The following is an 18,123-nucleotide window of genomic DNA, read 5'->3' as shown; positions in this document are numbered from 1 at the left end:
CAACGAGGACAATAATGCACGTTCTTGCTCACCCGCTTTACGCATGTGTTAGGTATACTATTTTTCCTAACTAGTCGCGGAAAGTGCACCGCAGGATAGGTGCACCTCCCTTTATTATTGCGTGACAAAATACATTCGAAGATATTTTGTCAACCGCGATATCGAATTTTTTATATTCGCACCGAGCGTTAGTTTCGCGGTAATTTTCGAATCTCCCCTCTCTCTCTCTCTCTCTCTCTCTCTCTCTCTCTCTCTCTCTCTCTCTCTCTCACGGAATAATAATAATTCATTTTAAATCCTATTCGCGTGCGTTAGTCTTTCGGCCCATAAAAGACTGTAGTTTTTACTAATTAAAGTTAGTTAATTTTATTCGCCGATTGTGTCATTTCATTTCCTATTAGCTTAAGCGATTTATAAAGGCTTAGGTTTTAATCCAATTTCATCTAGGGGATTAAAAGGAATAGGCATAAAGTCACTCATACCTAAGATACATCGAGTGTCACAAGTAAAGTAACTTAAAGTGAGTTCAACTCAGCTAAAAAGAAGATACCAAAACGAAATCATCTGACGTAAAAGCGGATACACGTACAACTATACGTGTTTAACGGAGCGACGGTTAGCTCTGCATCGTCGGAGTTTGTGTTTAAATAAATTTTTCATTTTGTTATATAACCTCCCCCGTTACATGGCGCCCAACTGGTATTAAGACCCATTTCGTGCGAATAGGATTGGGCGTCGAAGGTAATCGACGCACGAGAAAGAGAAACGATTGCGCAAGCGCTTTAGGAAGGTTTGAGCGGGTGGTAGCGCGAGATCGTGAGCGGTACGCCCTCTGCAGGAAAAAAAAACGAAATCACTACGACCTTTTTTGCTTATAAAGTGTTAAGTTTGTTGCAAAAAGGGCCGAAAGCGGTAGTTATTAGTAAGTCAAAGTGATTTCAGATCGTTTTGAATAATCAGGTGTTAAGCATTTGAGCCATAGTTTGGTGGATAAAGGGGGGTTGGAGGCACCTGAACAACGATAAAAGCAGAGAGCGCGACACAAGCGTGCAGTCTAGGAAATATTAGCCAGGCGGAGCAAGCAAACAGCAGGCTCCGACCTTAGGTAGGATATTTTATAATATTCGACGTCGCAGCAGCGGAAGGAAAAAAGCCGAAAAGCACGACGAAGGGAGGAAAAGATGCGACTCGTGGATATGACCCAGAGGATGATATCAGGTGGTGGTTACAGGTAGACATAGGTCATTTTAAAATTTGAGTACTCTATGATACCGGCGCCTCATCCACGGTCATGGGTTAATTAAGACTAAGATTGGCATCGGAGATGGGACTCGGATTGAATGTGGCCAGAGCGGGCGATGCAAGGCTCGCTGCTGGGCGCCCATGCCCTATAATTGGTCACGTGATGTTCCCCTTTACAGTAGGAGGAATCACGAAGGAAATCAGAGTCGCCATTACGCCACTGCTCACGGAAGACTGCTACGTAGGCGCGAACTTTATAAGAGAGTTCCGCGCAGTTTCGATCCCGATGAGGATGAATTGTGGCTTAAGGACGCCCAGGTGAAAGTACCAATGGAAGTGGCTGGAATTGATGGTACGGCATTTCTCGCACCGGTAGGACTGTGGGAGGCAACGGAGACACAGCTGGAGGAAATAGAAGACCTCGTTAGAAGATTGATTCCTGACGGAGGTCAGGCTTTAGGCTGTGCCGTGGGGGTTGAGCACGAAATAGATGTTGGAGGTGTTTGACCCATCAAACAGAAGTACTACCCAGTTTCTGAAAGAGTGCGAGAGAAAATGCACGCGCTGGTCAAAGATATGCTGGAAAAAGATGTAATCGAACCAGCGACCAGCGGATGGTCAGGTCCAATAGTAATGGTAAAGAAGACTGATGGAAAATATAGATTTTGCGTGAATTATCAAAAGGTAAATGCAATTACCAAACCTGATGCCTATCCTTTGCCATATGTGAACGACATCCCAAGACGGATAAGAGATGCAAAGTTCATATCTACGCTGGACTTGAGCAGTGCGTACCATCAGATTCCCCTAAAGGAAGAATCGCGTCCGATATCAGCGTTTACAGTACCTGGATTAGGGCACTTTCAATTCAAAAAAATGCCCTTCGGACTATCATACGCAGGGGCGACCTTCCATAGGTTGATGGACAAATTGATAGGCCCGGATATTGATCCATTCGCTTTTGCTTACCTCGACGACGTAATTGTGGTTTCGTCGTCCTTGGAAGAGCATAAGCGGCACCTAGAAATGGTATTAAAGAGAAATCTAGGTGCGGGCCTAACCATCAACAAATTCAAAAGTCACTTCTGCAAAACGGAAGTCAGGTACTTGGGAGTTCTTATGAACCAGGACGGAGTAAGACCAGATCCCGAGAAGATACGACCGATATTAGAATATCCAACACCCCGGACTGTCAAACATGTGAAGCGATTCATGGGAATGACCTCGTGGTATAGACGTTTTATACCCGACTTTGCCATGATCGCTGAACCTATAAACCGCTTGACTAAGAAGTATGTACGTTTCTCTTGGGAGGAGGAGCATGAGCGAGCTTTCACGAGGTTGCAGGAGGCGATGACTTCCGCTCCAATACTGCAATCACCCGATCCTAGCGATCAGTTTATACTGCAAACTGATTCCAGTGACAGTGGGATCGGGGCAGTCCTCACGCAGGATGTAGATGGAGAGGAGCGTGTAATAGAATACGCCAGCCGATCACTCAACAGCGCTGAGAAAAATTATACGGTCTCCGAGAAAGAGTGCTTGGCAATGGTATGGGCTATTGAAAAGTTCCGGCCGTACATTGAAGGGCATCACTTCAGGGTCATCATTAATCATAGTTGCCTGAAATGGCTCCACAATATGAGAAATCCCACGGGAATACTAGCGCGATGGGCGCTAGCATCGCAATGCAATGCCTTCGATATTGAATATCAAAGGGGGGATCTCAATGTGGTGCCAGACGCATTGTCCACGGCCTATGAGGAGGAGGGGATTGAAGTGAGTGCCATAAATAGTCGGCCGGAGACCACTGACGCCTGGTATATACAACAATACCAGGAAGTATGCCAAAACCCACACTCTCACCCCACTTGGAAGCTAGTGGGAGGGAGGCTGTATCACTATCAGCCTGATGAGGACGGTGAAGGGTTCATCGACAACGATGAAGCATGGAAGCTTGCGGTGCCTAGGGAGAAAATGCACCAGGTGCTCCAGGAGGTCCATGATGCTCCTACGGCAGAACATCAAGGACGAGATCGTACATTCTCCAGGGCTAGGCGCTTGTACTACTGGCCTAAGATGTATCATCAGGTCAGGGAGTACGTAAAGTGTTGCCCGGTATGTCAGCAGTGCATGGTGGAACAAAGAGCACCTTGCGGGCTGATTGGTCGTAGACAAGTGTCACGACCCTGGCAGGTGATGGCCGGTGATATCACTGGTCCATTTTCCAAAAGCTCTCGAGGTTTCGAGTACATATCAGTCTTTGTAGACTTATTTACTCGCTGGGTAGAGTGCGTTGCGATACGTAAAGCCAATGGGAGGACAATCGCAAGGGAATTATACGAGAGGATTATCACTAGGTTTGACGCGCCAGAGGTATTCTTGTCGGATAACACAGGCACACAAAAAAACCAAGTCTCTGATATTTGAACGCGACACATATATTCCCATGTCATTTGATCCGCTGATCACGAATCCGCGGTCCAATTGACCTCATGACGTCTGGGTCAAGGGCATTTGAAGGTCAAAATTGAACACACACATTTGAGTTGAAAAAATGACTAATCTTTATGTTTTTTGGGTCGCTGAATAATAATTCGAGGTCGGTTTGACCTCAAGTAGTAAAGGTCAAGGTCATTTGAAGGTCAAAAGTGTCTATTTTGGAAATAATGCATTTTTGACTGTAGATTCTGAAAGAACGGAAAATTTTACGTCCAAAACTGTATTTTTTTAATTTTTTTAATATGATCCAAAGGTCATTTCAAGGTCATTATAAGTGGTGATGTGGAGAATCAATTTAATCACTGCAAAAATACGAAAATATGATTTCCTTTACCTAAACTACTGAGGTAATATATTTTGGTGGTTGCTGGATCAGAATACGAGGTCTTTTTGACCCCATCACACCTGGGTCAAGGGCATTTGAAGGTCGAAATTGGGAAAAATATCGTTTTAGTGGAATAAACTACTTATCATTATGTTTTTTGGTTCGCTGAATTCTAATTTGAGGTCGGTTTGATCTCATGCCGTGAAGGTCAAGGTCATTTTAAGGTCAAACTTGTTTATTTTGAAAAAAAATTGCATTTTTGACTCCAGATTCTGAAAGAACGGAGTAATATCTATCAGTAATACCTATCTTATGTCAGCACCCAGGGCACCTCCACGTGGTGACGGCGGAAACAACTTTGTTTTTCTTGTTTGTTTTCCGGCTAAGCCCTGGGGTAAATGCATGACGCCGTCATGGCTGACATAGGAAAGTCTACGATGCAGGGTCTTGGATGCCCAGTATCGGCGGTTGGTCAGGGTGAGCAAGCGGGCCCGCAATCGTCGTCATCAAGTGACCGCAGCTCTTTACTATTTGATAACTTGGCTAATAAGGAGAATGATGCTACAAGAAGAATTGAAGATGCTGCAAGCCACTTTTGTGGCACTGATAAAAATGTTTTTTGTTACGTTTGCGGGAAATATGAAGTAAGCAAATATCGTAGGTCAATGAATAAAAAATGTACAGACATATATGAGAAATGTTATAAAAAAGAACTTTCTGTTCAAAATTCAACGTTTGCTCCAGAAACTATTTGCTGCTCTTGTTTTAATATGCTTATCCGATGGGATAAAACCAGAAATGATAAAATTTTGAAATATACTTCACCAGTAATATGGTCAATACCTGAATCCGAGAAAGATTGTTATTTTTGCAATACCAATGTTAAAGGATTCAACGTTAAAACAAAGTCACGGATATCATACGCACTAGTATCTTCCGTTGTACCAGCAAAATCTAGGGTAGAGTGTGCTGACGAAAAAATGGATACGAGTCCATCAATGAATGAAGCTTCAACGAGTAAAGAAACTGATAGGGAGGAATGGTTTGACAGTGTAGAAGAATCTCGATAGCTCCGACCAAGATGATCATGAAGAAGAATATATTCCAAAATTGAGGGAGGAAAAAAATAAACCTGTAAAACTATTCAATCAAGAAAGTTTAAGTAATTTTATCAGGGTGTAACATGGTGCTTTCACCGACTAAATGATTACCATGCTACTTGGCGGAATGTTAAGCACAAATTGCGATAATTAATTTATTAGATTATTGGGCGCCAGGCACTACTAATTAAGCAGGATTAATTCTTCAGAGGAGTGCCACTCTGAGTAGTAAGGGTGGGCGTTAGGAATTTTCAACCCGCACAGTAAATAATTTTATAGAGAGCAATTTAGCATTTCGTCAGGCTAATCCCCTTGAACTATGAAGCTGACAAAATATTATTCACGAATCAATAGGTGTACAGATTTGTTTATCCGTGATATTTATCCGCGGCTTAGCTCAATCGATGCTTGGTCGTGGCTTACCTTGATAGCAAGTAGTCAGATCGAAATCGGTTATATGTTTACTAACTCCGCTGGTTCTCTATCGAAGCTGGAGCGAAATCCAAGGTCGGATGGATAGAGGACAAGGCGGGAGGTTTAGAATATAACATACAATCAGGTTTAAAATTAATTGAGCCGATTTATTAAACAAAGAAATTGTGTGAATGTGAAGAGTAAATAACATACAATGACGATAGCGTTTTGCGTAAATGTTAGTCTAAGTATATAGGCTCTTAGCTTAAAACTATTAAAACAAGATAGACGGAATTTCGCAATATAAAGATAGGCACGACGAGTTTTCGAACGCGAATGCGCTATTACGTACTCCTCCTCGCACTATTCATTAAGCCAGTTATTTCGCTGGTATACGGCACATTTATGCGGACCGAGATGAATAATGAAATGGAATTAGCAAAAGTCTGGGTAACGATAAGTCGTGCGGTACTCACTCTAATTTTATGTAAAGCTGGTATTCGCTCAAAATAATCTCTTATCGCCAGTAATGCCTATTCCATTCAGTAATGTGACAATTAATCTCAAAATTTAGGCACGGTGAGCACGAGCAAGCTATGGTGCACAGGCACTTGAACTTTGAAAAGTCACGAGGAAAAGATCTGCAAAATGATTCAAAGAGACAGAATTATACGTCTGTACTTGACTAAAGCCATCGGCAAACTCTTGCTAATTCTTCCCTCTCCACTTTCTCCTAGTCATGAATATTCATAGTCGCAATACAATTTGATTTCGATGATTTTCGCTCATGACGTTATCTTTCCCTATCGCATCGATCAAGATATTATTCTGTCTCTATCTACTAGGCAAGCCGAGTGTGATACGCCGTCCTTTTCTATCTATTAAGCTATCTCGTTCTTTTCGCATAGGCTTAGACGTAAGTGGGCGTGGCTAGCGTAGAATATGAATATGCATATCGAGCAGCATTTAAATTGAGACGAATATTAAAATGGATTTTATTAAATAATAGCGAGAGGTTAATTTGTATCTCTCGGTATATAAATTCGAGATAAATATCGAGACGATTTTTACATATTTTTATTATCGAAATTTTTGAGTATTATTGCGCATATTAATTAAATTAGGAAAGTTATCGCTGCTTTCCATAGGCAAAATTACAAAATATTTTCTGTGTGTAGGCAACATGAAGAAAATATCCGATACGCTTACGCAAGATTAAAATAATTATTTGAGGCATGGTATGTGCATTTTCGGACGTAGATCTTGGAGTTCCATATCGTGTACGTCCAGCATTTGATGGCTCCTTGTTTTTCTCGCATCATGTAGGCGTACATAGGATGGTTTTTCCTTCTTTAGCAGCGTTGATTATTTTCCTGTGCTTGAATTCATATATTGACTTTTCGGAGTAGTCGGTGGAAGAATAGCAGGTATTAGTAGTTAGTAAATTTGTAACGCTGGTGCTCATCGCGTAACAGCATATGAAAAAAATTAAAATAAATAGTTGTTAGTTGTAAATTATTTTACAGTTCGCTGCGCTAGTGCAATTCGGAGTACGGAGAGCTGTCGTTGGCTTTTTGGACCATTCTGCAATTATTTAAAAGGCTCTTAATCGAGCGACCAGTTACAAGGGATATGGGGCTTCCTAAAGATGCTTCTGAATACATGGCCGCTGTGTTGAAAAATCGAGGAATGCTTGAACGGGGAACGAAGTCATCAGTCTACAGAAATAGAGAAAAAGAATTCCGACAATATTTCAAGAAAGACGAAAAAGGCACTCTGGTATATTGCACAGATGTTTTAGGTTTGATGAACGAAATGAAAGAAGGTATTTATGTTCCTGAAGAATGGAGATTGTTTATAGATTCCTCAAAACAGAGTCTGAAGGCAGTGTTTCTCAATAATTGAAATGGGTACGCAAGTCTACCTTTAGCGCACTCAACGCAATTGAAAGAAAGTTACGAAAATATGGAATACGTATTGGATAAAATACGATATAAAGAACATAATTGGCAGATTTGTGGCGATCTAAAAATAATAACGACTCTTCTTGGTCAACAGTCAGGATTTACAAAGTATCCCTGCTTCCTATGTTTATGGGATAGTAGAGATCGCGAAAACCATTATGTAAAAAAAAATTGGCAATCAAGAGCATAACTAGTTCCTGGAAGTTACAATATACTGAAACTGCCTTTAGTTGATCCCTCAAAAGTTTTACTTCCGCCTCTTCACATAAAACTTGGGCTGATGAAACAGTTTGTCAAAGCGTTGGATAAAGGTGAAAAATGTTTTAAGTACTTAGTGGAGCGATTCCCTCGATTAAGTGAAGCGAAATTGAAGGAAGGGATATTTGATGGACCTCAAATCCGTAAAATGTTTAATGATGAAAAATTCATTGATACCATGAATGACTTAGAGAAAGCTGCATGGCTCAGTTTCCGAGATGTTTGTCAGAACTTTTTGGGAAATAACAAAAGCGATGACTACAAAACTATTGTAGCAAATATGATAAGAAACTATAAGTGTTTGGGATGTTTGATGAGTAACAAAGTTCATTTCATGGATGCTCATCTTAGCTATTTCCCTGATAACTTGGGAGATTACAGCGAAGAACAAGGGGAACGGTTCCATCAAGATCTGAAAGAGGCTGAAACTAGATGGCAAGGAAAATGGGACGTAAATATGTTGGCGGACTGCTGTTGGTTACTGAAAAGAGATCGAGTGTCAGATGATGAAGAAGATGACGAGAGCGCAAAAAGAATTAGAAATCCGCTACACAGATCCTTCGAAAGTAAAAGAAAGCGTTATAGAAGAAAAAACAATAGCTAACAAGGAAGGTACCCGAGGTGTACCTCACCGATTGTCTTGAAATTGTGATATGTTGTAGAACATCAAAAAATATTCGACGCGTATTTTTTTATACGTGCCCATAAGCCTATTTAAGGGGTGAAACCCACCCTTGAAGTTCACCCCTAAAAACAAATTTTTTTTAATTTCTCGAATACAATTCGTAATTTTTTACTGAAACAAAGTGGGTAACACTTGTTATTGAAAAGCACATATTTATACATTGTTTTTAGTCATCAGACTCGTAACCCCCGTTTTTTATTAATGAAAAACTATATTTGATGACCATTTTTTTCACTATACACATTCCAAAATCTGTTAAATCTTGACAAAATTAATTGTTTTATGCACAATAATCAAAAATAAAGTTGACCTGTTCCGGCATTTTCAAAAAAAAAATCCCTTGAGGGGGTGAGCTACCCCTAACATTTATACTATTATATTTCATTATTCCATTACGATATCATGGTGTAAATCTCTTGGATACTATTAAAATTGTTAAGTAGTTGTTGTAGTTTGAAATTTTCTGAAATCAGCCCTTACAAATGAATTCATCCCTAAAACTCAATCTCAAGTATTATTTTTTCATTACTTGAAAATACCCTAGGACTATTCAGTGGCGTAAAACGTGTAATAATATTAGTTCACATCCTTGGTATTGAATTAGAATTCTTCACCCCACTAATGTATCAACCCCTATTTTTCAATAAAAAAATGACACCCTTTTCCATATGAAAATACTAGTTTCTTGAGTTTGACGAAAAAAATTTTGGCAGTATGCACAATATTCAAATACGAAATCGACTGTTCTCACCTTAATAAAAATAACCTATAATAAGGGGTGTACCAGCCCCACAGGAGATATTGTCGTATCTGTATGATTTTATTCTTTTTCTATGGGACTTTCAAAAGTAATAAAAAATTAATGATTCAAAGTACAAAAAAATTTTAAATTTAATATTTCAATAGTTTCGAGTTTTAATGTTACTTTTTATAATCCTGGCAATAATGATAATCATTAAAAAAATGTTTCAAGCATAATGATTTCTTACACCAAGAGCATCTTACAATTGCTGAGTTAGAGCAACCAGGAACTTCACAACGCTCATTACAATCATTACCAAAACTAAAATCTACAGGGTTATCAAATTTATCTGGCTTTGATTCAACGTAGCCACTTTTATACCATGAATATTTGAATAGGTTATTGTATCGAGGAGATGACAATTGATTATGTACGAAGGATTGGAGTTTTATAATGTTATTTCTTTTATGAAGTTCTATATCCTCATTCATTAATGTTACACTGTCCTCGAAGCGACGGACGTAATTTTTCCACACTCGGAAGCCGAAAGCATCTAGTGGCTGAATTTTGCCTGTTGTTCCTTTTGGAATTATTTTTACATCAACAATTTTGTTTGGAGGTGCTGCTTCCTTTACAGCATCAGGGCAATGCCCACTCCACGAATCAATTAATAAGACACTTGAATGCCCAACATTGGGAAAATACACATCCTTCAGCCATGTTTTGAAATGTTCTGTAACCATTGAAAAAACTCATTTTTATTCACATGACATAAGTTAAAAACTGTAATCATCAATAATAAATATCATACCTGAAGTCAGTTTGCCAGAAGCGGAAGGCATCACGTAAATATTTGATGGCTTGAATAATTTGGATTCTACTACCGGTCCAAAGGTTCCTTTACTTTCTTTTAAAACAATGAATAATGGGGAAAGCAGTCTCCCATCACCTGAAATGAGTGGTTGAATTGTGTAACTGTGAGTCGTCGAACTTACAGATTCTACAAGACATTCAATTTGCTTTTCGCCTTCAATAGCTAGTGTTCTTCCCGAGTGCATTTCAATTTGAAATCCACTCTGATCTGAATTGTAAATTGATTCCAAACCTTTGCTTTTAATTATTTTTTTCACATCTGAAACAAAATCATCAGCTGTTTTTTGTAAATATTCTCTCCCTTCAACAGTCTTTTTTGTTACGAATTTATTTATCTTTCTGCTGACTATTCTGTGAGCCTTTTTAAAATTTTGTAGCCAATGACGTGACGCTTTAAACCTTATATCTTCATGTCCAACGATTTTCTGAGCTTGTAATGCCCATTTTTGTAAATCTCTATCGTGAATTATATAACCGGCATCGGAAGCCGACTCAAAATTATCTAATACAAATTTATTGATTCTTCCAATTTTTTCTTTATAAGTGCCTCCTTTATTCAAAGTATGCGCCCATCGTTTCAACTGTGTAATTGATTGGACTTTTCGAAATCTATGCTGCACAGTTTGCAGAGCGAGATTTTTCGTAACTCCGCTTCTCCAATAGTCCACAGCTTTTCGTTTGTAATCCCAAGATAGATCTTCTGTATCCGCTGTACATACTAGTGAGTGTTCATCAACATCCGCTGACCAGTTTTTATCAATATCTTCAACAATATGCATTTCAGTATCCTTAAATGGTTCTTGAAAAGCTAATGTAGATTCCACAATGAATTCTGGATCCTCAAAGTTATTTATACAATCAAGTAATAGTTTTTCTATATTATCCTTCAAAGCAATTTCATCTTTAGTAATGGGACTTTCTTGTATATTCATAGCTTGAACAGATAATAATAATAATTGTATAACATTTATAGGATTAATAGTCATTTTTCCAATACCTAGAAATAATAATTATTATTTGTTTTTTATATGATGAAATCCGAAGCGCATTAATTTGAATATTTTTTTACAAAGTCAGGCAATAATTTTTAATATCATTTAAATCAACATTACACTGACAATTACGTATCAATTTCATTTCTAATTTCTTCGAACGATAATTGAATATTGAAAATTCCAAAATTTCTTGTCCATCTTTGATCCCTCACCAATTCTGGAAAAAGACAACATAAAAATATGAAGTATTGCATTTTATAACTCTTTATAAGCTATATCTAAATCACTAATTAAAAAATTATTTTCTTCAAATACGATGTGAGTATGAAAATTTTTGAGCTTTTTTCTTCGGAAAAATATTTAATTCAAAAATGTAGAGTAAAAAAAATGATGAAAATAATTTTTTATGGTTTCTTTAGATAGGGCTTGTAAAGAGCTGTAAAATAGAGTACTTTCAATTTCTGTGCGTTTTTTTAAAAATGGCGAGGGCATGTATACAATATCTATCAATTACCGCGTTAAGAAATTTTACTTACAATCAGGAAATAAGTATTGACCAAAAATTATGTGGTAGAATTAATATGTACGAATTCCAAAATACTATGTTATACTTTGATGAAATTTGAAGTTTGAAATTTGGTTGCACATTTATTGGATTCCAATGTAATTTCTTGTAAATTCAACAAACACTGCACTCACAATTAATATACTGATTCAAACGAGCTCGATGAAGCTCTGACTAGAGACTGATGATGAGAGGTAATATCGAGTATTCGAGTGTTGTTTTGGCGAGCTGATTGTGAGTTCAAGAGTGTGATCGCATCGTCGAAAAAGGTCTTATCTATCCAAAACATAGCAAGACGATAATTTAACCGTTGAGGTTTTTCCCACCGTCCGATCTCGACAACAACAACAAGAAAATGATAAATTTAATCTTATTTTGTTATTTTAAGCTGTTCACTTCTCTTAATTTGTTTTCCAAGCGTTTATACGTTTATTCGTCGTGTGCATTTATTCGATAATTAGTTAGTTCTTCTTGCTTTGAATCATTAATTTTTTATTACTTTTGAAAGTCCCATAGAAAAAGAATAAAATCATAGAGATACGACAATATCTCCTGTGGGGCTGGTACACCCCTTATTATAGGTTATTTTTATTAAGGTGAGAACAGTCGATTTCGTATTTGAATATTGTGCATACTGCCAAAATTTTTTTCGTCAAATTCAAGAAACTAGTATTTTCATATGGAAAAGGGTGTCATTTTTTTATTGAAAAATAGGGGTTGATACATTAGTGGGGTGAAGAATTCTAATTCAATACCAAGGATGTGAACTAATATTATTACACGTTTTACGCCACTGAATAGTCCTAGGGTATTTTCAAGTAATGAAAAAATAATACTTGAGATTGAGTTTTAGGGATGAATTCATTTGTAAGGGCTGATTTCAGAAAATTTCAAACTACATCAACTACTTAACAATTTTAATAGTATCCAAGAGATTTACACCATGATATCGTAATGGAATAATGAAATATAATAGTATAAATGTTAGGGGTAGCTCACCTCCTCAAGTGATTTTTTTTTTGAAAATGCCGGAACAGGTCAACTTTATTTTTGATTATTGTGCATAAAACAATTAATTTTGTCAAGATTTAACAGATTTTGGAATGTGTATAGTGAAAAAAATGGTCATCAAATATAGTTTTTCATTAATAAAAAACGGGTGTTACGAGTCTGATGACTAAAAACAATGCATAAATATGTGCTTTTCAATAACAAGTGTTACCCACTTTGTTTCAGTAATAAATTACGAATTGTATTCGAGAAATTAAAAAAAATTTGTTTTTAGGGGTGAACTTCAAGGGTGGGTTTCACCCCTTAAATGGGCTTATGGGCACGTATAAAAAAATACGCGTCGAATATTTCTTGATGTTCTACAACATATCACAATTTCAAGAAAATCGGTGAGGTACACCTCGGGTACCTTCCTTGTGAGATCTGTCACGCGTACATCTACTTTAATTTGAAGGTTTGAAGGTTAGACGGTAAATAAGACGTACTGCGAAGCTCAGAGCTTATTCTTCAGGCGCGCACATGTCACATACGTACATACGTAGATCTGATGATCTTGATATGCTTTGTCCCCATGTGTTACCCAGCGCCCCGAACATTTAATTTTTCAAACAATCATAGATGGCATTCTACACTCCATTGCTTTCTCTCTCACTCACGCACTTTCTCCCTTTGTTAATAAAATAGAATTACGAATTTGAAAAAACCTTTAATGAAAAAAGTACATTTTTTACAATAACTAATCGTACTATAAGTTATAATATAGTATAACTGTAGAGTATTATATATTTATATAATATGACATAGACATGAAATGCATTTTTACAACTTACATGTAAATAGAAGTAGCACTTATGATAAAATCTTGCATTACATTACATTATAAGGACAGGGTATAATAATAGTTAAACGTTTAAAAGTTTTTACAGAGTATGTGCTAGTTACAAAATATTTTAAATTAAACTTTGTTACATTACTATCAATTTACATTTTTACAGCATATAGTAATTTTATTACTCATCAATAAATATCAAGTATTTGGCTCAAACAATTATTAAAATTTATAGCATAGAGATATTTATGTTGATTTACATTAATCACAATTTTTTTTAAATATTCAATTATAATTAAACTGAAACTATAATAGAATTATTGAAATAGTAGCGTCCTAAGCTATCAGTTGTCATTAATATTTTTTTTTCTAAGTCTCATCATATTGTCATTAATACTTTTTTTACGAAGTCTCATCATATTATTTAATAATACTCATGCAAATCGAAATGTTTCGATTGTTATTGATTGTTAAGAACTTACAAATGCAGTTTTTCTTATGCAAAACGTGAAAATAAATGAACGATTTAAAGAAAGCTAATAAACAAGTGAACTTAATTGTTAAATACTAAAATAAAAACTTTCCAAGTCTCATTTAGAACATCTATTAAGAAAAGTGAAGATCAATTCCAAGAACTGCAATAAACTTCAATAAATAAATTTACTCTCGTTCCCGTTTAGGAGTCCGTATTCCTGCGGCTAATTGTGCTGCAGACATAGTTTCTTTGCCTGCAACTTCTTCAATGGAGTTTGAATCTCTGCAAATGATGACTAACACTGCTCCTTGAGCTGAAATGTATACAATAAAATAAGATACCTTCTTTTCACAATTGTGCAAATAGGAAATGTTTTATGATAAGGGTAACCATTTTTAATATTATAAAACCAACGTACCAGATGAATCTACTTCTCCAATGACTTTGATGCGTTTTCCTTTTTGAATCTCAAGCTCAGTGTAATTTCTCACATGAATGTTCACTTTGTACTTTCCATCGGTAATGCAACCAAGCCCATATGTCTCCCTCTTGAACTGATTTTCAGTTTTAAAAAATTCTGTTTTAAGATTGCCTTCGAGGCCTGTGAACATTGTAAATGTATAAAATTATATATTGTAAATATAAAAAAATTGTAAATATAAAATAAATTTTATAATATATAAAATTAAAAAACTGTAAATATATAAATTGTAAATATTTCAATCAAATTGAAGTGAAAAAATCATGCAAGCGAAAGACAAACTCAAATTGAATTTGAAAAATCAAAAATTTGTAAATAAATATAAATTGTAAATATTTCAATCAAATTGAATTTAAAAAATTATGCAAGCGAAAGACAAACTTACGGATTAATCCTGACGCCTTTCTCAGATTTTCAAATGTACATACAGCTACTTTCTCTTGGTCAATAGGATTAGTATTGTTGTAATCCCCATGAAATTCAATATTCGTTATATCCTTGATGATGAGTTCAAATGGAACAACGTTGCTGTTTTGCTTGTAGTAAGTTGTAGCTTTCGTGTAGGCTTTCTCGATATTCAAAATCTACATAATATATAATCATATCATGTTATAGATAATGATATATATTTTCTAAATAATGTAAAAAAATATATCAAACAGGTAAATTCAACGCACCTTGCCAATAGTAATGTTTTCTACATATTTTGTTATCAAGCTCTGGCCCCAAATGAGAACAACAATTCTTTTGTTTCCCCCATTATTCATAACAAATTTGAAAAGATCAAATTTGTTAGTTTTTCCAACAACGGTAGGTGCATGCACCTCATCAACGTAACCTTTCATCTCTCTAGAAAATTAACAATTTTTTTAAGATGATATATGAAACAAAAAAATATTTTATATTATTAAATTAAAAAAATATCTTACGTGAGTTCATCTTTGTCAGTTAAGTAGTCAAAATTTTCATTAGGAGTGAAAGGTGCCTGATTCTCCTGATTTTCAACATCCATCATTTCCTAAAAAAACATTACAATTTAGTCGTCAACGTGAATTATTAACAATATTATAATAGTTGATTAGATGCGAAACTAAAAGCGACAACAATATATAATTAATTAGATACGAAACTAAAACCGACATTGAACATAACCTAGATCACAATAACCATACTTTTCTTAAATAAATATAGTTTTCTTAAATACTATCAAATATTTTTATCAAAATTTACATTTGTTAATTATACTTACCAAATCTATCTTGAAATAAATTCAAACAATGCGATTGCAATGATTGCAAAAGATGTTAAGCGAAGCAAGACACGGTCTTTTCTACCAGTAACTCTAGATCACGGTTACTATACACTATACACTATTAAAAAGACAAATGGGCTGTCACATCCTCACGTGATCTCTCTCAGCCAATCAGATCACGAATAAAATGACTTCACATCAATTTTTATAGAAGGGATAACTAGTTTTGACTTTACAAGTAGTTTTTTGCTAATTCCTCTTGTTGAAGAAAGTAAGAAATACACTGTATTTATTATTGAAGATAATACTTACGAATTTAATGTAGTACCTTTTGCTACATGTATTAGTACAGCAGTATTAGTAAGAGCTTTGATTGGTTTATTTTATTTTATTTGGTTGTTATTAAAAAAATGGTTCCGGATTTTTATGAACTATGTAATCAAATTTTAAGTTATTTCTTTTTCCCGTCTCGTTATTTAGTAGCTGAAGCATTTTGCCTTCCAAATCTTCGCGTAAATAATTAATAAATAGAGTCGCAAGCCTATTTCATTGTAAAAACCGACTCTCCCTTTACATAGCATCCCTTGTGGGGATAACTACATGATGCATTGTTAAGATAGCCGGGAAGAAGAAGGATTAAGTGTTGTTAGTACTATGAGTGAGTGTGCGATTGAGTGAACGCATAACAGCGAGTACGCTTGTACCGGCGTGAGACAGTGCGATACATCAATACATGACCGCGAGTTGGTGATTTAAAACAATTTATAATCCCATTTGTCGATGGTATATTATGTATTTCTAAGACATTTAATGAACATATACATCATTTACGTACGCTATTAACATACTGTCGTAGGGATAATTATACGCTAAAATTTTCAAAACCTAAATTGTTTCAAGAAGAAGTTGAATTTTAAGGACATATTATTACTCCATACGGTATAAAAGCTCAAAAAAGTAAATTGGAGATAATTCAAAACTATAAAGCTCTAAAAAATTTAAAATGCTTGCTAAGTTTTTTTGGTTTCGTTAATTGTTATACAAAGTTTGCGAAAAATTATGCTGAGATATGTAGACCTCTGATGAAATTATTACAACTAAGCAAGGGCTATCAGTGATTACCTGAACATGAATGAACTTTTGAAAATGTAAAAAAGATTTTTATTGATACTATTACTTTAAGATTTCCTGATCCTGGTAAACCTTATATATTAACGACTGATGCTCGTTATCATACTATAGCCATTGCTTTGTCTCAATTAAATAGCAAAGGCGAAGAAGTTGGAACATTTATATCTATACCTTCAAAGGCGTAGAATTGAATTATTTCACTACCGAAAAAGAACTTTTAGCAGTTGCTTAATCGTATTTAAAATTGGAAACATATCTAAGAGTTGCGAAAGAAATGATTATATGTACGGATAATGAAGCGTTGAAATTTTTTACTATTTATAAATTTACAAATGCGAAATTAGTGAGGTGGTGCTTGTTTTTATAAGACTACAACATCACGTACGAGTATTTACCAGGCAACAAAAATAAAGCCGCTGATTTTCTATCAAGATACATACGGACTGCAGCAACGAATACACCAATGAAATCCAAGTCACTACGTAGATGAAGAATTCTTTATGTGATTTAATTAAGCATTTCAAAAATTTTGATTTGTTACAACAAAATGAAGACTACATTCAAAAATTAAGAAAAAAAAAAGAATTTCAATCATAGATATGTAATTAAGAACAATTTAGCATATAAGCAGAATAAAATTTACAATAAAATATTGTTACCTGAAGTAATTGTTTCAGGATTAATCCAAGAATTATATGAGATGTAACGAGTGTCACTCGACGATCTGGGGAGCGGGCGAGCGAAAAATCTCGTCCTCGCCCCAATCAAACTCCCCAGACGCAAGGTCGGGCGCATCTGAGGCAGCCCAATCCCAACATCGTCGTCCCCTCGGGGGTACGCAAGGGAAAATCGCGGAAGGACGATCAGGGCTGCTACATTTGTGGGCACCCAGGGGTAGCGAAGTCCAGCCGGTGTCCGCGGATAGAAGAACACGGAGCTATCCGACGAGACAGGAGGAAAAGGAGAAGAACCGCACCCGAAGAACAGGAGAACAGGTTGTACGACGGCGGATAGAAAGAAATAAATAAAACAAAGCGAGAAAGAGAAAAGTTCGAAGTCTGTTTCCCCTGGTCATTCAATCCCGCCGAAAATCCCTACCTGTCCATCTCTATTCATCACATCACCAAGGCGCTTGAACGCAGATCGTCGCCGATGTCGTCCCTGCATCGGTCGACTAGGGGGAGGCTGTAACGAGTGTCACTCGTTAAAGGTGAAACCTAAGCGCCTCTATCGCGTGGGGCGACGTAAAAGCCGTGAAAACAAACCAGAGAAGGAGAAG

The 18,123-nt window shown here is 36.1% G+C and overlaps 1 protein-coding gene across 2 annotated transcripts in view; it reads left to right on the top strand.

The window, feature by feature from the left end:
- The window catches only part of LOC131670744 (semaphorin-2A), a 545,588-nt gene that overhangs the window by 241,643 nt on the left and 285,822 nt on the right, over nucleotides 1-18,123 (top strand). The window lies entirely within an intron of this gene.

Source organism: Phymastichus coffea, unplaced genomic scaffold (genome assembly GCF_024137745.1).
Source record: "Phymastichus coffea isolate CEN01 unplaced genomic scaffold, Cenicafe_Pcof_1.1 PCOF00009, whole genome shotgun sequence".
NCBI lineage: Eukaryota > Metazoa > Arthropoda > Insecta > Hymenoptera > Eulophidae > Phymastichus > Phymastichus coffea.
This window is presented reverse-complemented; position numbering and strand designations above follow the sequence as displayed.